The 25621-nt window shown below is 36.3% G+C and overlaps 1 protein-coding gene across 1 annotated transcript in view; it reads left to right on the top strand.

The window, feature by feature from the left end:
• Positions 1-463: 463 nt before the first annotated feature.
• Positions 464-25621, top strand: part of LRRN3 (leucine rich repeat neuronal 3) — a 60585-nt gene continuing 35427 nt past the window's right edge. The window contains exon 1 of the mRNA XM_036758616.1: positions 464-1049. The gene's annotated coding sequence lies outside the window, so the exon portion shown is untranslated. The remainder of the gene's footprint in view (positions 1050-25621) is intronic.

Below are 25621 nucleotides of genomic sequence, written 5' to 3'. Positions count from 1 at the left end.
AATTGACATTATACCAGAGAGGTAGAACACGACAAATACAACTAGAAATCCAGGTTTTAAAAACATCTTCCTTAATATATGTCAGTGGTGTGAATCGAGGGCTAGAAAACATACAGTGGATTAGGTATATAGGAAAGGGCAATGTTTAAAACAGTAAAAATGAAACAAAACACAGCACTGACAAGAAAATACCTGTGCTACATTAAGTAGGGTGAGTAAAGAACCAAATGCCACCCAGCACAGCTTCAAGCTGTTTTTGTTGAATCAGATCATCCTTTGTTGAACTTCAGAGAGAGGTGCTCAGGTGCTGTACCTATGAGGTGTTCTTTCTGTTTGGGAATCTTTGTAAATATGGTTTTCCTATTTCAGAACTGGAATCTACAGTGTCTCAATGACTGACAACTTTTTTTTCCAATAGAAAACTTGCCCCAAGCCTCCATGCAAAAAGGGGGAGAAGGCAAATGACACCCAGGAAAAAATATGTAAGCTGGTTTCATTTATTTGTGCCCTAAGCAGCAGTGTCATATAACAGACAGGTTGCTGCAGCCAACCAGACTTGAGCAGCTGCGAATGCTACATCTTGGCACTCTGAAACGATTGGCTCCTCTCTGGGGAGTGGAGGGTGTTCAGTTATTAATGACCGCTGAGCAGGCAGCACCATGTCAGTGTGACAACTGATCGGGTGAACGATGCACCACTAACCACCATGGAAACAAGGGGAAGTAAAAGGAGCTAGCAGCATCTCTCTTTCCTGGATCGCAAGCATCCGCCAGTCTGACAGAGAGGCAAAGAGAGCGGCTGGCAAAAGCCTGGGATCTCAAGTGCAGGCTGCTGCTTTCCCTCATGTTGTAGGATATACAGATAGGACTATATATACATGTCTATGCATGCAGTGTCTATTTGTTTATGCTCTGTCTGCACATATACATATGCACCTTTTCACACCCAGGGAAGACTGCAATTCTGTGATTCTCACACCTAAGGAACTAAGGAATCCACAGTCCAGAGACGCAAGAAGTCATCTACTACCCGGAAACTGCATTTGCAGGGTAAGTTTTTTTCTTTTTGTTTTGTTTTGCTTTGCTTTTTAAAAAACAGATATATGTGACTAAGTGCTGTTTATCAAAATTCACTTGGTGCTTGGCTTTGTGCTTCAAACCTCCTGTTGGTATTTTCTTCTTGGCTGCATCTTAATAGGCTTTAGCCTCAAATTTTGCTTCTAGAGAAAAATAAAAATTCAACACTTCCTAGTGGTGCTTGTGGAATTCTCCAACATACATTATACAAGCTAGAAAGCCCATCAAAGGATATGAGAGGGAGAAAGGGAGAGGCAATGATAACGGGAGGAAAAGATTTTTTTTTCCTTCATGTACTTAATGTAATAAGCAAACTACACAGACACTGTCTGGAAAACAACAATAACAACAAAAAAATGGAGCGGAACCCCCACTTCTCACCCCCCCCCCACACACACACCATAGGTGGATTAAGGCAAATGCTGTTATCTATCAAGACCCAAAACCACTGAGCACAGAGGTTGAATGAGCATATCACAATCAATTATTGAATTTCTGCCAGGCTACATCTTAAGGATTGTGGTAAATGATTTCCCTTTAATAACATCTCCTCGCCAGTCAGAAGGGACGGTAAGAATGTCTGATCGCTAATGCAGCTGGTACTGTACAGCCTAGGTAAAAAGGATCCCATGAACCAGAAGAGTTCTCATCTTCTTTGGTAATTAACAGGGTCACAGCAGGTTGGCTCTCTGAAACATTTCCTATTTGAGAAGACTGTTCCAACCAACTGTTATTCTATTCCCTTGGCTCAAATCAAGCTGGAAGGCTCAATTCTATTCTAATGTACTTATTTGAAACAAAACCAATCCGCCTTTTTTTTCTTCAGTGTCAGGTTGTATGAGTAAAACACAACCTTCTTTTTTTGAGGGGTGGGGGAGTGGGAGTTGTGGTGAGGGAGACAAAAAGGAGATGGAGAGTAGGAGGAAAGGAAGAAGTGAGTATTCAAAAATCACCACTCTGAATACATAAAACACTGAGGTAGCTAGCTATAAGCATTACTTGGTGTCTTCTATTTACCCTCTCTAATTTCAGAAGCAATGCCCCTGAGACCAAAACCATGCTCAGTCAAGTCTGTCAACAGCCCTGTAAGAATGATTCATGAAATACAGTGCTTGGTTAATTGATACTTTTAAACCCTGCAAAGGGCACCTAGCTACTTAATGCATGTTTTCAAATAGACAGGACAAATTTAGGATCTTGTAAAAACACTCACTACTCCTTTAATGGATCCTCTACAGACATTAACAATAAGCTAAGTATTGAAATCGGCCTCCTGGAGTGCTTCGATTTTCCCCATCCCCTCACCCACCCGTTACGTTCAATTCACTAAACAGTCAAAGGAAAAGGCTTTATAGAAAAGAAATGGTTTGTTTCTGCAATTGGAATTTCAGAATTTGTATTCTTTTGCAACATAAGGAGAACCTAAGGGACAGTTTCCTCTCAAAGACTGCCACTTTCCCATAAATGTGTCAAAAATCGAGTCACTTTACACTAGGTAAGGCAAGAAGTCAATTAATTCAGGTGACCTTTGTAAATGACGACAATAAAGCAGCTCTGACAATATGCCACTGTCTTCGATTTTCCCTCTGGAAAATGAATGAGCTTAAGAAGAGGTTTCCTGCTCACAGTGAAAAATGAAAGGTGCTGAAGCATTAGCTCTCGATATTGGCAAGCTTAGTTGCTCAGCTTCAAATGCTACGTGCAATCTGTTTTAAAAACAACATGATTTATTATATGGAAGAAAATATACTCCACTTGCTGTTTTGTTATTCATTAAAACTACTGGTTGAGCCACAGAGCAATCCTGATATTTGGTTCAACAAACACCCACTCCTTTTGAGTAGACCTGCAACCTCCTGCTTTTTAAGTCTTGTACAATGTGTGGCACTGCAGTATTGATCCTAGATTATTGTGGACAGCTTTGGGGCACAGTTCTGAATAAACTTTTCACACAAAATGTTTATTCCCCAAGTCTTACTGGCTTTTGTTTTCCAAACCTGCTTCAGGATTGCAATCTATAGCACTTAAGAAGGGCAAAAATCCCTGCTCTCTTTCAATCTTGAGTAATACTCCCATACATATTTCATGCACCACTGACTGCCACAGTGATGTGCCCAATGGATTCTGAAAAATTCATATAACTTCAGACACCCCCATACTTGGTTTGCCCTGGTGAGCAAGGGTGTTTTGTCTGCCAACGACAATGTCAAATGGTAAGGAAGGCAGCAAAATTTGAAGACTTTTCCATAGTCTCTCCCAATAATGTCATGATGACAGAAAAAAAAAAAAATGATTGCCTATCGTGATGGCAGTCTTCGATGGACCAACCTTTCAGAGGTATAGTACGTCATAAGCCGCAAGCCTGGTTAGAATGCCAAATACACACTATGTTGGTATTTTGGCTAGTGGGTAGTGTCCTAATAAATCCTAGGACTTGCTTTGCATGCTGACCCGAGAACATATAACAAAAGGGCCAAATTTGGGATGCCCAGCAGGTATCTGCCTGCTGTATGAATGCTGATTAAGATGATTATTCAAGGCATTTATTTCATTCAAAATGCCCAAATAACAAAAACTCAACACATTGTTGTTGAAAAAGCAGAACCTAAAGATTATCCTTAAACAGTATAGTATTAGTTATGAACTTAAATAACATCATTAATGGAAAATGAAAGATTAAGTGGAGAATGAGTTCCTCTCTTCTTGCCTCAGTAAGGATGTCCCTAATGACCAATTTAAAACAATGTGTTTCCTTTCAATCTGGAAATAGACCATGCAATCAGTAATATTTTTAAATATGCTACATAAATGTGATTCTAACAGTTCAACCACTCTTGTGTCATATACCATGGTACATTAAACTAAATAAAGCAAGTAAACACCAGGAGATATAGCATATACACCTCACGGATACTGTCAGTGAGAAATTCTTCATAAACTTCTATCTATGATGGTGGTTCTACAAAGAATACTTGGGGAAAGTTGACAGTTTGGTAACTGAAAAGAGATCTGTCAGAAACCTTCCTTAACATCTACAATCCCGACACAGTACACACACACACAAACACACACACACACACACACACACACACACACACACCTTCTTTAGTCTTTAATAAAAACAAAGCTATATCTACTGAGGGACCTAGGATGTAATGAGCTAAATAAGAATCATTCCTTCGGCCAAAATTTTGGGATTGCAATATAATATAAAATCAGTTAGCAAATGATTCTGAGAGGTCATTAAAAGCATTATTATGATAGAAAATGAAATATTACTAAACACAAATCTTTGTGAAGAAAGACAATGTGTTCCCTTCCTTACACTGAATTTGCATAATTGACAAATTTGTAAACGTTTAGTTGCTGTTATTATAATTCATCTTTTAAAGTTAGGGTGAGAGTTGCTTTTCTTTTTAAGGCATTCTGAAAAATCTACCCTGGACAGCTTCAATGTGAATAAATTAAAACCTAAAATGTATTCATGAGATCTCTGAATCTTTAAAGTGAATGGCACCTTGAAGATTCTCAAGTTCACTCCTCTCATTTTACATTGGAAGACCGGCACCCAAGGAGGGCCAGTGATTTAATCTGTAGTTGCAAATTTAGTTAGTTGTAGCACCTTGGGTAGCACCTTATTAGGTAGCACCTTATTACACTACACTACCTCCCCAGTATTTGAATGTCAAGCCAAAACACAACTCATTTTCAAAGTCTATGTAGATTCCAGAAAATTAGAGGAAACTTCTATCACTGGAATAAAGCACCCTAATAAATGAGAACTATAAAAATAATAAATTCAATAAGAAGTTATCTCATTTCATAAATTACATAAAGTTGTCCATGGATCCTCAGAATATATCTCAAATGTGGAATCAATTATTTACCTATGTTCCCTTACTTTGAAATAAAGTATTTAACAATTTTACAGACCTTAAAACACTACGCACATGCCACCTACTATTTTTATTAATACTTTAAGAAAATTGGAGTTTGTAAAGCACATAAATCATAGCTATTCAAAGAAGCTACTGGTCCACCATTTTTAGATCGGAGCTCTTTTTCCAGGAGTAGGGATAAGGTTTAATCTCATTACTTTCTTGTATACTTTTCTGTCTAGTTTCACAGAAGTCCTCATATTAAAGGCCATACAGTTCTTCCATAAATAAACCAATATCAATACTCAATGAGTGTAATTTAGTGCTCATTATTAAGACAATAAAAATCTATTGTTACAGAGGGATTTTGTGTAAGCTTGAGGGCTAGTAAGCAACAAGAAAGGTATTGCCTGTTAGCAGTTTTCTTATGACTTTCCGCCTCTTTGTGAATTTTTTAAATGCATTTCTAAATTCCCCACCTGGCATGACATAATTTGGAAGGAAGATATACCTTTTTTAAACACAAAGACACTTCTCAATTATAACCATTATCAAGTTTATTTTATAACATAGCAATAAATATAAATAAACCACATAAAACTGATAATGAACACAAATGCCATGATATAAAGTGGGAACAACACAAAATTCATTTAGTTGCATGCTGTTTGGCTACCAACCATTACAATTTGGATTAAATGAGAAAATACATGGAAAGCACTTTGCAAACCTCAAAACACTGTGTAAATGTTAGCTATTATTATTATAATTATAAACGAATTAGTCAGAATTAAGTTCTTTTTTATGTTTTAAATAAAGGGCATGGCATAGTAGGTAGAAATCTGGCCTCAGAATCAGGATCTTGGTAAAGTCATTTAACTTTAATGTCCCAGGCAAATCTCTAAACTCCAAGTTGCTGAAATTAGTGTCCATCTGCATTGGTAGACAGAGTTTATTTATGAGGAATTCCTGATACAAAAAAAAATCACATCTGGACAAAAATGAAATGATGTTTTCTTTTAGAATTTTAATAGGTACAATTGAGCAATGAACCTGAATTCTGAGGAATTTCATTCCAATTTTCTTAAAGTATTAATGATAATGGGGAAGCTGGGTAGTGTAAATGGCTAGAATACTTGGCCTGGAGTCAGGAAGATCTGAGTTCAAATTTGGCCTCCAACCCTTATTGCTGTATGACCCTGAGCAGGTCACATACTCATGATTGCCTCAGCTCCCCATCTATAAAACGGAGACACACTGGAGAAGGAAATGGCAAAATACTCCAGGGACAGCATCATCTAGAGTTGGACCCAACTGAACAAAAACAACAGTTAATGGTAAACAGCTAGCAATAAGAGCTGATATTCCACATACTAGTTACATGACTTTAAAGTAGTCCCTCAACCTGTCTGGGTCTCAGTGTTCTCATCTGTAAAAAGAACAGGTTGGCTTAGATGGAAGATCCCTTCTAAGCAGAACTCTATGATCCCTTATGGAGAAGTCTGTCAGAAAACAATTTTATTTTATAATTTAGTCTACAACTCTTCTTAATGGAAAAAAAAATGAGTAACATTATATTGATCTACTTGTCCATGGTTTGGTTGTTATTTTTTTTTTCTGGCACTTGCCCATCTGGTGAATAGATTATCAGGCACAGGTCAGAGTAATTTTTATTAAAAAGAGAGCAGAAACTTCTCCATGGTTCGGACCCAAGGGCACACCAACTGATTGGTGAGAAATTGTGATCTATGTATTAAAGGTTCCTGGAGGCGCCAAACAAGTGCTAGCATGACAGCAGCTACATAGTTATAGCCTTCCTGCTTAGGCTGCCTTGAGGAGAAAAATACACATGGTAAGGCTTAGGAGAGGCTAAAACACTGTGAGCAAAACCACTTCAAAATCCATTTTATTCTAAGATTCACCTGAAAAGGGGGAGGAAGGAGTATTGTTGTCATGTCAATAACTATGATGTGGAAAAATAAAGGGAAATCACTAAAAATGTGTTCTAAAATAAAAACACTCATTTTAATTTTAATTAGATTAAGCTGTCTTTGGAAGACCAACTCTTGGGTTCAGAAAAAGTGTAGTGGTGGGGTGAGGTAGGGAAAGAACTCATCAAGTGAACAGGCATTTTTTAAGTACCTGCAATATGTCAGTCTTAGTAGAATAAAAAAAAATTACAATTTTTACAACTTTGCATCAGATACCCAACAGATTCTGAAAATGTTGGCTGGCCACATTATAGGCTTGTACCATCAAGCAACAAGATACAAATCTGAACACCTGCAAAATTATCCTCTCGATAATTGAGTACCTGAGGCCTGAAAAGAAAAAAAAAAAAGGCGTACATGATCTATTAAGTGGGAGACATATTCATCAGAGATCAAGTTCACTAACATATTCACATTAGCCTATTAGCAAGTGACAAACTCATCAATGACCTTTTATTCTATTCCTACAATTTTCTGACTATTCATAAATTCGCAAAGGGTATAATACTTTTGACTTGTTTTTCCTGTAGGTAAATAGACTAGGATAGGAACTATCACTGAGGATTTAATGGGTATAGGGAATTCCAGGGACAGGAATTGCCAACACAGTTTGGTATAATCTTAAAGAGATGCCTAGAGTAGAAATGTCAAAACACAGTCTGAGGGACTCCTGAATGAAGCCTGAAGCAAACAGAATTGGGAAATATTTAACAAAATAAATTAAAATTCAATAAAACATAGATAATATTACATTAAAAGTAAGTCAACATTTTGGATCACAGGGATCCTTCTGTACAGATTACTGGCCCTGTTTCTATTTGAGTTTGACACAACTGGCCTAGATCACTGAGAGGTTAAGTGCCTTGGTGAGGTCTGCAAAGTCATCATATTTCAGACATGAGATTGAACCAAGATCTTTCTGGTGCAGAGGCTAGCTTGCTATCCAGTAAGCCATGATACCTATAATCAGATTAGACTGTGATTACAGAGAATTGTTGTTTTTTTGTTTTTTTGCTCATTCTGGTTCTTGATTATTTTTTGTAAAATTGGTGGAAATAGTCATATGTATGTATATTTTTTAAAATTTCTACTGGGATAAAATCTACTTTCATGAAATCTTTCTACATGCAAACAGAAGTTATAGTTTTCAGGTCTAGAAGATTGAAATTAAATTTCCACCTGATCTGAAGCTTACTTTTCAGAGAAAATCATAATATCACAAATTAAATGGAAGAAATAAGTAGGTAATAGATGTATTCAGCTTTATGAGTCACATTGGTCTTAATATTCTTTGAGCTTCTCTTTTCATCACTGACTTCAAAGAGATATCTCTTTAACTGGTGAGAAAGATAAGTCCTAGGAAAACTGAACTTAGCATAATTTGTTAACAATGTTAGGAGTCTAACCCATAATCCCATCTACTCCAAACTCAATTAATTTCCTCAATGGCTGCAACAGTCATGTAGAAGCAGGAAAATCTTAGACATGGATATTCAATATTTTTAGAACACCACACCCATTAACTTTTCTCATTAGGAATTTAAATAGTCACAGGGTGTGATTTCAATACACACCCAGAGAAATGACATTTTGATTTCTGAAAGGGCAAAAGGGGTTAATGGTATTACACTGTGCTTGCCTCAGGCACCAAGTGAAACAAGGAAAAGAGCTAAAATGGGATTCAGTCTAGCTTGCAATTCTGCAACACAACAGAAAGTGTAGTTAAAGGAAAGGCAAAAGGTGAGACACAGGAAAAGGGAATCAAATCGAATATTGAACACAATTTAGTGTTCTGAGTTCTATTCCTGGAGGTTCTTGAATAAAAGGCCTCTGCACACAAAGTACTATACGATTATGTTACACTAAATTACACTCATAGGATAAGAAAATTTGTTTTGTGAATAACTGAACTGATTCACCTACCAAACATACAGTTTATACTCCTCCCTCTATCTGTCGTTTATCACCCACACGTTTTTTTTTACATCAAACATGTCTCATATTTTAACTGCATGCAAAAATGCCATGAAGTGATACAGCCTTCCCTCCCACATTTTTTTTAAACAGTGGTGTGTCTGACAATTCAGTGCTTCATCAGTCAACTGTTTTACTTTAATGAGTAAGCATATTACCTGACAATTTCCTAATTGAAAGAACTTCCATTTTTTTCATGGTATGAATGGTGTCACATTTTGCTTCCCTTAGACAAAATCATCTGGCATTCATAACCAAGTTAATGTAAGCAAAGAATTTCCAAGGATGGGGAACCTGTGGCCTCAAGGCCATTTTAGTCCTTGGGTGTGGCCTTTTGACTGAGTCCAAGTTTTACAGGACAAATCCTTTTATTAAGGGGATTTGTTCTCTGAAGTTTGGATTCAGTCAAAGGACCTACAGGGCCACATGTGGCCTGGAGGCCACAGGTTACCCATCCATGATACCTTAGAGTCAGATCATATATACTGGCCCATTGCTTTATAGAGAAAGTGATACAGCAGACTACCATGGCCTTCCCGTCCCCCCCACCCCACCCAATATCCTCAAAATGAATGAGTGAAACAATTGAATGAATGAAGCCACTGATCATTTAAATACCATGTGGGACAATCATTCTATTCATATCAAGGTAATATTCACATATGTTATTCAGTTTACAGCATAATAGAAATTTTAATTCAGACTGTCTTCTTTTGCTTACTTTTTTTGAGTTAGAGATGATGAATACTAGTGCATTTTCCTCTACTCCTATCCTTTTCACTTAGTTCTATAGAAAGCTAAATCTAAAAGAAACTCTAGTATTATTCTCTACTTGATTAACTGACAAAACAATTTTTACAGTCCCTTCACAAGTGGCCCTATGAACTGGCAGCTTATATGCTCTTTCTTTCACCATTTTCTATCAAGAAAAGACAAATTCAACATGCTGCTTTACTTGAGGTCATGCAGTACAATCCCTGGTACAAAGGCATAATATATAGTTTAACTCATAGGTCTCCATTTTCGCTCTCCATAACAGTCTCAGTCACTTTGGGTATACCCTTCCCTAGTCATGCATTTTCTCTTAAACAAGGAAGAAATTGCTGACAGTATTTCATCCTACTGTTACCAGGATCTTAAATCCTCAGTGAAGAACACCAAGTCTCCTCAATGTTAATGAGCTTCTAGCTTTGAAAAGAGAATTCATGAGGAATATAACTCATCTTTCAAGTCAAACATGCCTAGGACCAGGTCTATAATTTCAGTATATATAAAGATTCTACCTATTACTAGTGTAAGTAAAAGGTTATTCATCCTTTACTTTGCAGTATTTATTTATATTCCACTACAATTAAACATCTAGATAGCATCATTTACACATCTAGAACAAAACTAGGAAACAGTGAGGTTTTGACAACTAGTCACATAATCACAGAATTTTAGAGCAGAAAGGCACCTACAAAGATCAAAGAATGTTAGAGATGGAAGGGGCCTCAGGGAATCATCTAGTCTAATCTCTTTATTTTACAAATTGCACGAGGGTTTTTTTTTTTAATTTTTAAAGATTTTTTTTTTCTAATGGAGTATCCTAGATTTCTCAGTTGTCTAAGCCAGGATTTAAATAAACAGCAGTTTTCCACACTAGATGTTTGTTGAATTTGAGGGTTTCTAGGTTAGCAACGGCCTTTAAAAGGCCATCAATGGAGCTGTACTACATGAGAAAAATCTGAATGAAGAACTAGAGTAAAAAAATCACTGGACACTTCTGTAATGGAAAATAAAAAGAGAGTAGCTTGAGGTTTATATACCCCATAACTTTTCTTTTCATGCTTAAGATACTGCTTCTTTATTTCAAGTAATTAATCCACTAAAATAAAATACAGATTTAATTCAGTGATTAAAAAGCTAGCACACAATATTAAAAATGGATGCAAATATATGTGTATTTTCACATATCATTTGATGTTTTTTGCTATTTCTTGGGTTAGATAAATAGTTCCTTAAGAATAAATTTGGTGACGATTATGTGTTGTTTACACTTTTCCCCCCAAAATACAATATATACAATACACTGATGCTATGACCATGTGATTCACTAGACATTCCTTTCTGATTAGAGTGATCAATAACTACAAAATGAAATTTTAAGCTCTTCGAGAGTTATAAGAAAACTTACACAGACTACCATATATGCTGATCATTCTGTATGATAATTTAAATAATATAATTTAATTAATTAAATCATAGAAAAGTAATGCAACTAACAACACAAGAATGCATGTTAATTATTAATGGATATCCCCCTTTTAAATATTCTAATAAATCTTGAACCTATGTAGATCATATGATACAGATAGACAAAACCTATTTTTAATTCAGAAATGCATCTCAGAGATTAAGAAGTATATCTCTTTCTAGCACACAGGGAAAAGACTGATGTTTATAGGTTTCTGTATTCTTTTGCCATGAGTATCCTGCAATAGTATGTATATAAACAAGGACTGGGTTTAATTAAATCAACTATCTAGCTAAGCATTCAATTATATTAAAAAATGTTGAATACCCAAGTTCGATTACTCTAATCAGCAATGTAAGAATTTACTTAAATATTTCTTTTTTCAGGGTATGAGATGAAAAAGCTAAGCTTTTCCTAAACTTCCCCTATGCCTTTAACATGTGTATAGGTTTCAATAATCTCTCAATGTCTCAAATGTAGAACCTCTGCCCAAGATCTAGGATCATGGAAATTTATTAAGATTCTTCGGTAGCAGTCATTCACATAGGCTATATACCTCATTAACCAAGTTAATGAATTAAAGTACCATTATTTAATGAGTATAATAGATCACCATTTTCATAATTCTAAAAATTAGCAGACATTCTAGAAGGGAAAGGAAAAACTTGAATTTGTACCTTGAGTTAGTTTCCTCTCCTCTATTAGAATTAAACTTGTAAACAAATGTGTAGCTTAGTACCAGTTTAGCAAAATTGTTAAAACAAGAGAATTGTAGAAAGCTATGCAACAGCATAGCAAGAGCCTCAACCACTTTTATCTAAACATTCTATTGAAATGATTGGAACTGGGGTTCTTTATATTTTGTGTATCACAGACTCCTTAGGCAGTCTGGTGAAGCCTATGAACTCCTTCTTAGAATCATGTTTTTAAAGAAATAAAATAAAATACATGGGATTTCAAGGAAACCATTTATATTAAAGCATTATAAAAACTAAAAAAAAAAATGTTCAGAGACCCAAGATGAAGAAACCTTGATCATGGAGCTCCAGGGTCCTGTGCCATAATGAGAGAATATTAATGTTAAAGATAGGGGCTTTTACTCTATAGTAAGCAGTTTGGAAACAATAAAAACACTATGAAGTGGAAAACCATAGTCTCACAATTAAAGTTACAAAAATTCCAAGGACAATGGGAAAATGTCTAATGAGCATAAGCAGACTGTAACACTTGACCAGGAACAGTTTGAATGTAATGTGGTATAACATTCATTACTTAGGAAATGCATGACCAGAAAAAGAGGCAGGCAACACAGGTTGTGAAGCCATTGAGGGACTATGATTTATATCTGTGGAGAGAATATATGCACCAGAAAAATCATAGATTCTTTCAAAATGTCAACTAAAAGAAGCGACCAACTTATGGCTTTTATTATGTCCCAGAATCATAGATTTCTCCTTGCAAGGGGACTGAGGAGGCTTTCTAGTCTAGATTAACAACTATATGGCCCAGGGTGAGTCATTTAACTTCTAGGCTCAGAGAGGTTAGATGACTTTAGTAGGTCACAGACCTACTAAATTTCAGAGGCAACATTTGAACCCAAGTCATCCCCACTCCAATGTCATCACTTTATCCACTATATCATACTGCCTAAGTCCATAGTATTAAGACTGACTCTTAGGGTAAATACAGAAATAGATAGATAATTGACTCTAGACTAGGACACTCGACTCCTCAAAATGCATTCAAATAAATACAGGCATGCAGGCACACACACACTCACACTTTCTAGTTATAGAAATAAAAGTGTTTAGTTAAGATAAATTTCAAGTATCTTCATTCTGAAGAATATCAAAAGGAGTCATTAAATGCCAATGTTTCCCTTGTTTACTCAAGTGGGACTTATTCCATTTAACAAGCAGTTGTGTTACTGTATGAGTATATTAGAAAAGAGGCTGTCTCCATTTAATTATCCTTCACTTTCATCACTTAGAGTATGAAAAAAATGTAAATAAAGGCTTTTTGCTAAAAGAAAGGAGCACACCATTATGCTTTACTTAATAAACAAATTAAGACTAATCAATTCAGAACATAAAATACAAGGCAATTTGGGAGGGAGGGCATTATCACCTAGGGGTGGTGTGGGGCAAGGAAAGGCTTGGTAGAGCAAGTGGTGATTCAAATGAATCTTGAGGGAAACCAGGGATTCCAAGGAGTGGAGGGGAGGAAGGAGAGCTTTATCAGTAAGGAGGAAGGGAGGGGAAGTCAGTGCAAAGGCACTGACACTTAGACATGGGACATGATGAAGCATCATGTGGGAGAAATAGCAAGGAGGACAATATTGATGACTTTGTAGAGTGAGTAGAGGGGAAGAATATGTAAGAAGACTGGACAGGTAGGAAAGGGACAGGATGTAAAGCCCTCACCCTGCCAAAGTGCTTACAATTGATCCTGGAGGTACTAGGGAGCCACTGAAGTTTATTGAGTGGGGGTGGGGGTAGTAAATGGAATGTATCCTATTACTGTTTTTGGAAAGACTGTCCAATTACTGCTAACTAGGTACTGCCTATCCCTCTCTAGAGAAAAACAAAAACACATTTCCATACCTATCATTCCTTTATACCTGTAGCCTCCCCCAACCAGAATGCAAATGCCTTGAGGTCAGAGATGGTTTCTGTTTTGTATTTCTATTTTTGGTGCTTAGTGAAGTGCCTCATACCTAATAAGAACTTCACAAATACATTTTCATTCATTCATGTCCCTGGAAAGAGAAATGGAAAAGAAATCTACCTGGAAGCAGTTGTCATTAGTCCAAAGTATCCACACATATTAAAAATAGCTATCAAATTATCCCATCACTGTCTTGACAGGTGTAATTGACTACAGGTTGTAAAAGGTACTAAATTTATCGCTAACTCAAACATATTCTACTAATGATGCTTCAGCATTAAAACTGCATGTGATTATTCTTGCCAGGATGCATATTTAGTATTACTTTTACAGATGAAAGGTTCAAGTTTTGTTGTGTTTTGTTTTCTTTTGTTTTCCACTCCTCCAATTGTTTGGTTCATTCTTTGGTATTTGTCCAGCGACAAATTTAGCTTGGCCATATATTTCATGATGCATTTCAGTTTGGAAATTCAAATTACTAACATTCCTTGCTTATGTGAATCTATCTGCTAATCAAGCCTCCATTTTAAAAAGGAGATTACAAAAATATACTTCCTACTCTAAGTTAAACCCATCTTCTCCATGAATACAGCGCTCCCTACGGATTGTGTGTGAAAGCAGCCTGGTTGAGTCAGTCCAGATAAGAGGCATGGATGATGATCAGTTTTAAAGCCTTTAAGAAGATAAGGGTATTCACTCCCCACTGATTTCTGGAGTCTATTTTTCAATTGTCATAAACATACACAATCTTTGGTTTTTTTTTCCTTCCAGCATTCTACTAATATTTGAGTTGATTGGTGGGTGAATCCATGAGTGCTATCTACTCCTAAGAGGTATTTCTCATATACAGATATAATGCCTATGTCTCACACATCTGTGACTTCAAAGTATTGCAAGAAAAGAGCATTGACACCGGCATCAGGGAACCTGTATGCAAATCCTGTCTCTGATGCCACCTGTGTGACCCTGGGCAAGTCACTTAAATTTCTTCTGCCTCATTTTCTTCACTTCTAAAATGAGGGGGTTGGAAGAGATAGCTTGAGAAGCCTCTTCCAGCTCTTGATCTGTGATCCTATGAATAAATAAAAAAAAATTATGCAGGAATCCTTGGGAAGACCACTCAGAAACCATAGCTGAAGAAGAATGCAGAAATTTAACTGAGGTCTAAGTATGGCACAGAACTCATTACAATATATTCGATTTACTACTGGGACAAGTCATTAATTATCCCTGGACCTCATTATGATTCAAAATATGCCCATTTCCAAGTAATTCAATAATTCAAGATGTTAGGAATGCAAACATACATTTTTTTTTCACAGCTAGAAAAGACCTTTGAGATTATTTCCTATAATCCCTTTATTACAGGCCAGACCAGTCAATACAGATTTAGATAGTATAGCCCACCTGCCAGACCACCTTTTTGTCTAAGTACCATCCTAACAATTAAGAACAGATGACAGTTTCTAAATTCAACTGATTGGGAATAAAGGCAGGCTATTTTCTATGAAGGGCTCTCATTTACATAACTCCCTGACTGCTGTGATTTGGCAAGGGCCCAACCTCCTGGGCCCCTGCCAAATGTTATCATCCAGTCACATTTCAAGGTGTAGCTTTATAAATTGGCAGTTTATTTAAAGTAATATGTTTGTTGCTACTGTTAAGCATCATGCATTTTAATTACATAGGATCATAGTGTGTTTTTTTTAATAATTTGTGTTTGAAGGTGACTTTTACCAAAAGGTTACAAACTAAAAAACATTTTAAAAACAAAGTAAATATTAAAACTGAAAGGAAAGCAGATTTGTAAATAGCAGGCTTTAAATATTTTTCAAAGCAGAAACATAAATGCTATATCACTACTAACCTCTCCAAATGCTAGGCAAGCAATTTCTGTGATTCTGGATTAATACCAATATAAGCTGATTCAGTCCTGGACCAAACAACCCTTTAAGGCGCCTAAGTCAAAAAGGTTAACAGGAAGAATAGCTGAAGGACTGACTCATCCCACATTTGTGTTAAATTTGTGGTAAATTCATTTTAATATTCACTTATAAATCCTATTATAAATACAGACAGCTAAAATTAGAGTTATTTCTGTTTTCCCAATTTTAATGACAATAAGAGAGAAAACTGAAGAAAATTGCATATGGTGACTCTGAGTTGATAACTTTTAAAAAGTGACACCATATATTCTACTTTGCTGAAATATTCACTGATGATGTTGACTATTTTTTCATTAGCTTTTGTTTGGTTTGTTTGTTTTTATGAGAAGGGATGTCCAGAGAATTGCCTCTGAGATACTAAAAGTTTAAGTAATTTGCCCAAGGTCATCACATTGACCAAAATTTTCATGGATTTTATTAAAAATGCAAATTGCTTTCTCCTCTTTATTTTATTTTGTTCATTAATCTCATAGGAATGTATATAGTTTAAAAAATTCCTTCAAAACTCTTTATAAGGAGTAGTATTGCGTAATGATTAGTAAACAGTTTCTGAGTCAAAAAGATCTGTTTTTAAGTCCCAGCTTGGATATGTATAGTATCTATAAATGGACAAGACATTTAACCTCTCAGGCCCCTCACCCCCTCCCAGGATTCCCCAAACAATCACAAATTTCTCTAAAACTAAGTTTCAAAGCAGCTGCTGATCTTCATTGGTAAGGGGAATTTCTTTACTGGGAATTCCCCTTATCGATTAAACCATAGCTCCAAATTCCAATCCAACCCTTACAGACACTTACACACAAAAACACATCAAGACTTTATTCTTTCCTTTAAAACACAAACATGTGTCAACTGGCATTGTCTACTATAGTACACTGCCATCTTAGACACTTAAAATCATTAATAATACTAATAAAGAGTACATTTTTTCTCAGCCCCCAAATTTTAAATTTTCCAAAGAAAAAAATTTACATATTATCTTCACTCCTGTAAACTACCTTATCCTAAGATCTTGCCTTCATCACTAGCATACTAACAAAGCAGTTCTGCCACCCTCTATCTGAGCTATAGAAAAATTGGGCCTTTCCTCCTCCTCTACAAAAACATATGCTAATGTTCATGCCTGGAAAGCAAGGCTACTTTAGGTTATATTTAATGATACTTCTTAAATAAACAAAAAATCATATTATTAAGCAAATAAATCAATACAAACTTGTGTTTGTGAAAAGAATCACAAGCGTTCAAACCCTATCTCTTAACTTTTCTCATTCCTCCTCCTCTAATATGAACCAGACAGTCAGCTCTAGACCTTGACCTTAGGGTCTTCTAGATAGTCATGGATTCATATGAAAGAGAACAGGAAGAGAAATAAAGATGTATGGAAAGGGACAAATGGACACAGGAGAACAAGATAAATCGGGGAGAAAAAAAACAAATACTGATACTCTAATAGGGAATAAGAAGTAAAGACAAAAAAAAAGCATAATCATTCACAAAGAATTAGAATTAAACATATAAGCTTCCTATTATTTATTTTTGGCGACCTTATTTTTGCTACTGGAAATTTTGGTGTTGGAAGAATAAGGGTGTTTACATGATACTTTACATGATACATCGCACTTTAAAGGTATGCAAATCATTTATATACATTATCTATTTTTTTTTTACTTCTTCTACCTTCTCCCCCCAAGTGATCCATCACAATTCATGCCCCTTCATATTGGAATCTTAATTACTCCTTCTGTAAACAGAATTTGAAGGCTACAATAACACTTGAGGTCTGAGCATGAGCAAATATATGTTAGCTTCCCTCTCATCTCAATACCAACCTCCACTTTTAGAGTTCAAAATAGCTGCTCAGATGGGGGAAAAGGAAAGTTCAAAATCAGACATTCCACCTTTCAATGCACATCCAAGTTTTAAACCACTGATGCACATTTTTCAGGAAAGGAATAACCTCTATTTCCCTATTTGAAGATAAGTTCTCTAAGTCAAAGAGTTGATTTTAAAGATAACATGATTATATCTTTTGTTCAAATGAGATTTTTAAAAGCCATGTGCTATTCTTTTAAAAACCTTCTCATGACTCTTTTTACTAGAATAAAAACAATAACAAGAAAAGCAACAACAATAATAATTAATGAGAAGGATAAGGATGGCTAACATTTATAAAGGGCTTTCAAATTTGGAAAGATTCTTACATATATTATCTCACTTAATCCTCACAAAAATGCTGTGAAATTGATGGTAACTTAAACCTCCTTTTACACATGAAAAATAAATGGCTTTTTAACCCCCACAGTTCCTATACAATTTAGCAATCATTTCCATAGACTGTTAAGCACCACCTCCACATACATACACACAGTGTGTCCCAAAAGTCTTAGTGCTGTTTTAAGTTTTAATAGCTAAGAGTAAAACTGCAATAAGACTTTTGGGAAACCATATTTAGCTAGGGGCTCCAAAGTCTGATGTAATTTTAAGTTTGTCATGTAGCAAGCCCTTGAAACATCATGCCATATACTCAGAATGTTATCTTTGTGTTAATATTACTGTCTACTACTTTTCACTGGAAAGTTACAGTATTTTAGTTACAATAAGAGTGACAGATTTCTTTGAGCTGGCCTGAGGACCTTATTCACCATTTACAGCTTTGATTTAATAGAAAAGTGCAAAGTTTTTAAACAACTAATTCACAAAAACACGTAAAAACTACAGAATTCCTGAATAATGGGGAATTTTCTCAGCACTCCTCCCCACATTTTTATTGAGGGTAGAATAAAGCTAATAGATTTAAACTAAAAAAAGGGGGTTATTGTAAATAATAGGAATTGCATTATCATGCTGTGTGCCTCTAGAATTTATTTTAATGGAAATTGTAGCATATTCATTTATTTTTCTCCTTAACAACATGGAGAAAGTGAATTTTTAAAGTGAATTGTTTCTTTTGATACAGAGGAAACCATAATGACACTAGATTCAGAAACCCAGATTCAAATCCAACCTCTCATCATTATTACTTGTGTGAGCTTTGGCAATCATTAACTTCCCTGAGTTATGGTTTCCAGTGGACTAGATAGACTCAAAGATCCCTTCCAACTCTTCATCCACATGATTGTGTGAATACAGCAGGGATTCCATGATTACAGCATTGCCTGGATAGATATATAAAAAGAGGCAAAAGACAGTCCTTGCCTTCAAGAAATGTACAATCTAAAGAAGGAAAAAACCTGCAAACAAATAGGTACAAAGCAAATTATGTGTACAGGATGAATAGGAAATAATTATAAAAGGGGAAAGCACTGGAGTTAAGAAGGGTTAGGGAAGACTTCTTGTAGCTGGTGGGATTTTCTTTGGGATATAGAGGAAGCCAACAAGATCAGGAGCCACAGCAAAAGAGGAAGAGCATTACAGGCATGGGGGAGAGCAAGAGAAAATTCCTGGAGCAGAGAGATGGAGTGTCTTTTTTGTGGAACAGCCAGGAGGCCAGTTTCAGTAGATCAAAGAGTAGATGTCATGAAGTAAGATGTAACAAGACAGGAAAGGAAGGAGGGGACTAGGTTATGAAGGGGTTGTAATGCCGAAGACAGCATTTTGTATTTGCTCCGAGAGGAATTTATTGAGTGGGGTGAAGGGGGATTTCATGATTGATTCTGAACTTTAGGAAAATCACTATAGTGGCTTCATGGAGAATAGATTGAAGTAGGGGGAGAACTGAGGAAGGCAAACCCACTAAAAGTCTATTGTTGGAATCAAGGCATGAAGTGATGAGGACATGCATAGAGTGGTGGCAGTGTCAGAGAAGAGAAGAAGACATATTCAAGCGATATTTCTAAGGTGAAATAGGCAGGCCTTGGCAACAGCTTGGATGTAGGAGGTGAGAGATAGTGAGGAACAGTGGATGAAACATAGGTTGTGAGCTTGAGGGATTGGGAGGATCTTCACTGTAAGGGGAAGATGACCAAGAGATGAGGGGGAGAGTTTAGGGGAATTCTGTTTTGGACATATTGAGTTTCAGATATCTACTGGACATCAGGTATCTGAAAGGCAATTGCAAATGTGAGATTAAAGGTCAGCAGAGAAATTGGAGCAAGAAAAACAGATCTGAGAATGATCATCATAGAAATATTGATTAAATCCATTGGAGCTCAGGAGATCACAAAGTGAAGCAATATAGAGGGAGAAGAGAGCCCAGGACAAAACCCTGAGGGACCCCTACAGTTAAAGGGCATGATCTGGAGGAGAGATCAGCAAAGGAGAGAGGAATAGTCAGAGAGGTGGGAGGAAAATCAAGAGAGAATATGATCCAGAAATCTAGACAGAAGACAGTATCAAGGAGGAGTAAAGGACATTGTCAAAGCTTACAGAGACGTCAAGAAGAATGAGGATTGAGAAAAGGCCACTGGATTTAGAAAGCAAAGGATCATTAGTAACTTTGAAGAAAGTAGGTTTAGTAGAATGACAAAGTCAGAAGCCAGATTGTAAAGCATTTAAAAGAGAGTAAGAGGAAAGAAAGTGGAGATATCTGTTGTAGAGGGCCTTTTTGAGGAGTTTCCCTACAAAGAGGGGAAGATATATAGGATAATAGTTAGCAGGGATGGAAGGATCAAGTGAGGGTGTTTTAAGGATAGGAGAGAGATGTGCATTTTGCTGGGAGTAGGAAAGGAGCCAGTAAAGAGGGAGAAATTAAAAATAAGTGAAAGAATGGGGATGACAGAGGTGGCAATCTGCTGGAGAAAGTGGGTTGGGATGGGATGGGATGGGATGGGATGGGATGGGATGACTTAAACAAGTAGAGGGACTGGTAAGAAATAAGGCTACTTCATCTTGTAAGACAGAGGTGAAGGAAGAGAAAGGAACAGAAGGCACCTGAGTGATAGGAGATGAGGAAAAGTGTGAGGTGGGATCTCATGGCAAATGGCCCAAATTTTTTTTTTGTAAAATATGCAGCAAGGTTCTCAGCTGAGAGCATGGAGGGAATGGGAAACAAAGGGGATTTAAGGAGAGATGAAAAGGTTTGGAAGAGCCACTGTAGAGGGTGGGATAGCGAATTGATTAGGGAGGTAGAGGCTGTTTTGCCTAGCAGTAGGGAGGACCTGGTTGAGGTTATATAACATAAATTTGTTCTGGACTTAGTCAGAAGGGTTTTAGAATTTTCTCCATCTTTGTTCAGCAGAACCTATGAATGCAGCGAATGAGAAGAGTAATTAATTCAAGGCTGAGTCTTGACTAGGCGTAATAAGCAATATGGTAGGGGGATAGAGATTCAAATAAGAGGACAGTATACAGTGGAATTGGTTCACCAAGGAGTCAAGAGGGGCAGAAGAAGAAAGAGTGGCTAGTCCAGGGGAATTCCCCTGGGAAATAACTGAAGGGTCAAGGGAGAGGTGAAAAGCCAAAGATTGTGGTCAAATAGAGGGATTTCAAAATTCTTGAATATGGAAGTAGTTCATTTGTGAGTGATGGCAACATCAAGGGTATGGCCACCATTTTGTGTGGCAGAAGTGGGGTGGAGGAGTAGTTTATGGGAGGTGAGTAAGTTGAGGAACTGAGTGGTTAGGATATTTGAGGAAGAATAAATATGTTTGTTGAAGCCCCCTACTATAAAAGCAGGAGTTGGGGAGGAGAGAAATCTTCTAAGCCAATTGAGGAAGGAAAGGGATTGACTTGGAGGTCTGTTGACAATAGCTACCTAGATTTTGATTGGGTGGTAGATATTAATTGCATGAACCTCAAAAGAAGAATGGTTACCGAGTGATGGAGAAAGGGAAAAAAAACCTGAAGTGTCAATATTGAGCACTGCCTCCACCTGTGAGCCAATGGTAATGGGTGAAGGTGCAGTTAGTACTGATAAGGGAGGCTAGAGAGGCTGTGTCAACAAGAGGGAAGCCAGGTTTCAGTAAGAGCTAATAGATGGAAGGAATGGGAAAGGAATAGATTGTTCTTGTCCTTGAGGAGTTTTACAGATTTTCAACATATTGCAGAAACAACTGATCAAATTATAACAAAGGGTGTGTGCAAAATTTCTTGTTTTAGATTGAACACAATGGCTTCATAAAAGACCAGAATATCTTACAACCTCTTTATATTACAAATGTGTACTACAGAATTAATATGCCACCAATTCTTTTATGTGAATCCCTATTTAAGCTTGAATTTGATAATTTGTCAGAATTTTTTTTTAAAAAGCAGTATTATCCCCAAAATTCACAAAATTATATCACTAACCTTCTTTTTCAACCAATCCTTTCCTGAACTGGAAATTAGCCCAGGTAACTTCAGAATTATGTAACACTGAAGTATAGAATCATTATCCAGGACAGTCTACTAAAAACAGGAGATGAGAACTATCCATTATAGAAGTGTACAAATTGATCAAATCAGGCTGCATATGTTACCATTTTCCATGACAACAGTAACTTATTGACTGACAATTTACATCTGGTTTACTCTCTTATTCTGCAAATCACAAAAATGGGTTTCCCTAGCAACTGCCACGTGTTACTTAGCTTGCTAGAGGGAGAAACATACACACATACACACACACACACACACACACACACACAAAGTGCCTTCTAAGAGACAAATACAGCATTTATTTTTATTGTTCCTCCCACCCCAGGAGAAAAGATCTCGTGATAGTGGTTTATTTTCTCATAGCTTTAAAATTGGCTTTCTTTTTCCTTCTGATACCCTTTGCATTTATATTATGCTTTCCACCAATTTGTGTAAAATGGAGAAAAGAAAAAAGAGAGAGGAAAGAGCCACAAATGGAATGGAGACAGATTGTGTAAGTCACAGGTACCTGATGTATCTGATATAACCATTGTCTTTTATTATACATTAACATTTTTTATCATCATTTTATCTAAGTGCATTTTTCCCTCATCCAGACTAAAACCCAATACTTTTGATGCTTACTGAATCCAGGGTTTGGTGTTTTTGTTCTTGTTTTTTTTTTTCCAGATATACCATGCTTACCCAATCTACAACTGTTTTACACACACACACACACACACACACACACCTGAACACTGAAAACACTAAACAGAAAAACTATAGAGTAATATAAAAAGCCCAAGCATATGATTTGCTAAAAGTGAATTTGAGATTATAATAATTATGTTTGAAAATAAATCAATTTCATAAGGAGCCCTACAGCCCACAGTAGATGATAACACAGTCTATTGGAAAGAACATGGGGCTGGAAATCAACAGATAAATTTCACATTGTAAATTTCTTTCTTTTTGACTTAGGAAAACCTATTTAATGCTCTAAAACCATAGCATGGCACAGGGGGAGGAGAGGAGGATATAGGGCCATTCTTGGATTTAGGAAAAGCCCTTGCTCTAAAATATTGTGTGACCATGGGCAAATCAGCTAATCTCTTGGTCACCTTGAGTAACACCCAAAGGAAATGGGTTAAAAATGAGTTACTGATCTGTACTAGTGGAGGAAGTTCCCATACCAAGAGTAGGTCTGAGATAGATAGATGGATAGGTAGATAGATGGATAGGTAGATAGATGGATGGATGGATAGATAGATAGACAGACAGATAGATAAAATAATCTATTGACCTTTTGTTTGAACTGTGTCATATAAAGAAAATACTCAGCTATTACTTCTTGTGAATGCTAGGGAAAAGTGAGATGATATATGTGAAATACTTTGTGAGTATATATACATATATACACATATGTATTTGTTTATGTGTGTATATACATATATATGGATGTATACATATGTGTGTGTGTATAGAGCAACATATCGTCAGAAAAGTTTTCAGAATTGAATATAAAATGGTTCATATGTGAATCAAGTATGTAAAGGTCATTTAAAAGCTGGATTACTTTCCAAAGAAAACAAATTTCTATTTTTGCCAAAACATAATGTTGTTAAAAAGGATGCCCTAGAGGGAAAATGTCCCCCCCCCACCTTTATGGTAAATGCTCTACTTGCTACCATCATTGATATTCAATGAAATCATAATTAGATGTTCTTACTAATTAAAAAATTAAAAAACCTTATCTTTTCATTCAATGTCTTTTCATAGGTGTACTGTACATAAGAATTTTAACAAGAATGGGCGGGGAATTGGCCTCAAAGTCAGAAAGAACTAAGTTCAAGTTGTGCCTGTGTGATCTCCCATATATCACTTAAACTCTCAGTGCTCTAGGCAACTCTCTAAATATTGTTGTCCGTCAATCAATAAGAAGTTATTAAGCTTACTATGTCCTAGACATTGTGCTAAGCACTGGGAATACAAAGAAAGGCCTCCAAACCACTTGCAACTAAAACAACAAAACCTCAGTCTCTGGTCTTGAGGAGCATAATTAGGGAGAAAACACTGAAGATACATACAATATAGGGACCTGAAAGTGGATGGCATGAGCCATTGAGGGGACTGGGAAAAGCTTCCTGAAGAAGGTGGGGTTTGAGCTGAAACTTGAAAGAAGCCAGTGAAACGGAGAGATGGTGAGGGAGCAAAGTATTCTAAATGAATAGAAGAAGGATTGAAATGGGAAAGGGCTTGAATCAAGGAGGCCAGTTAGGATACTATTGCAGTGGTGCAGCTAAAATGAGATTAGGGAATGAACTAGGGTAGTGACTTTGAGTGGATGACACTGAGGTTGCAGGCCTGTATGCGGGAGAATGCGGCTGCCACAGAGTAATGATAAAGTTACCAAGAAGGTGTCCATCCGCTTCAATTGAAGGAAGTTCATTGCCAGGCTCCCCCTTGACCAATGAAATCACAGGCCTGGTTTTAACAGGTTATAAAAGAAAAACAAAAAACAAAAATAGAAACAATAAAAACAACAACAAAAACCACTTAGGAAAAACTCTGAGTATGAAGTGAGAACTTCTTCATTCTGGTCCCAGACTTCAGACACAAGCTATGCTATCTTAAGCAAATCTCTCTGGGCCTCATCTTCCTTTCAGGAACCTCAGAGAGCCTTATATTAGATGATTACAGGATCACAGATGTAGAGCTGGAAAGGACCTCAGATGTCAAGTCCAACCATCTCACTTTACAGATGAGTAAAGTGAGGCTCAAGCATGTCTGGCTCCTTCCCAGGATAAATGGCAGATTTAGAATTTTACCCTTGGCTCCAGGACTCCAAATTTTTCAGTGTCTTTTGATTTTACTTTGCTGTCTCACCTATGTCTAAGATCTATTTCTGCTCTATCAGTCAATGCCATAGTTCCCGAGATCAAAGCTTCAAACAGATACATGAGATATAGAAGATAGATCAAGATAGAGATATATATCACAAATAATAACTATCAATGTACAAAAATCTGATATATTCAGAATACAAATAAATATTCCCTCAAGTCTTGGATATAAAAAAGTGCCTTCTCACCTCTTGTGAACATAACTAAATTAATCTGCTGTTCGATTTAATCATACTAAAGGAATGGAATGAACACACATAGATATTTTTTGGCATTTCCTTAGGCAACAATATAGAGCAATCAATTCTAAAATAATTGGGGAAAATTTGTGTTTTGTTAGAACAGAAAAGCAAAACATTCATTCAACAGTACCACATAGAATCATTTGCTTAATAGCATTTCTAATATGCTATGCATTTATTCAATCTACTTCTTTCTATATTAAAATGCAAAACAATTACATTGGATGTAAATCCTAGTAAAAACAATCAAAGTTTCCATTAAACAAGTAGAAGCAAAGTTAAACTACTATGCAATTTTCAGTATCTCCTAAATAGATAGTACTTACATGCAATTATTCTCTGTGGATATAACATAGAAAGGAAACGTTTAGGGGTTTTGGTTTTGGTTTTTTGCTGATGCTTTTAAAGACAAACATGGAAAAAATATTTTTT

Source organism: Trichosurus vulpecula, chromosome 5 (genome assembly GCF_011100635.1).
Source record: "Trichosurus vulpecula isolate mTriVul1 chromosome 5, mTriVul1.pri, whole genome shotgun sequence".
Classification (NCBI taxonomy): domain Eukaryota; kingdom Metazoa; phylum Chordata; class Mammalia; order Diprotodontia; family Phalangeridae; genus Trichosurus; species Trichosurus vulpecula.
The sequence above is the reverse complement of the archived record's forward strand: the minus strand, read 5'-3'. Positions and strand labels throughout refer to the sequence as shown.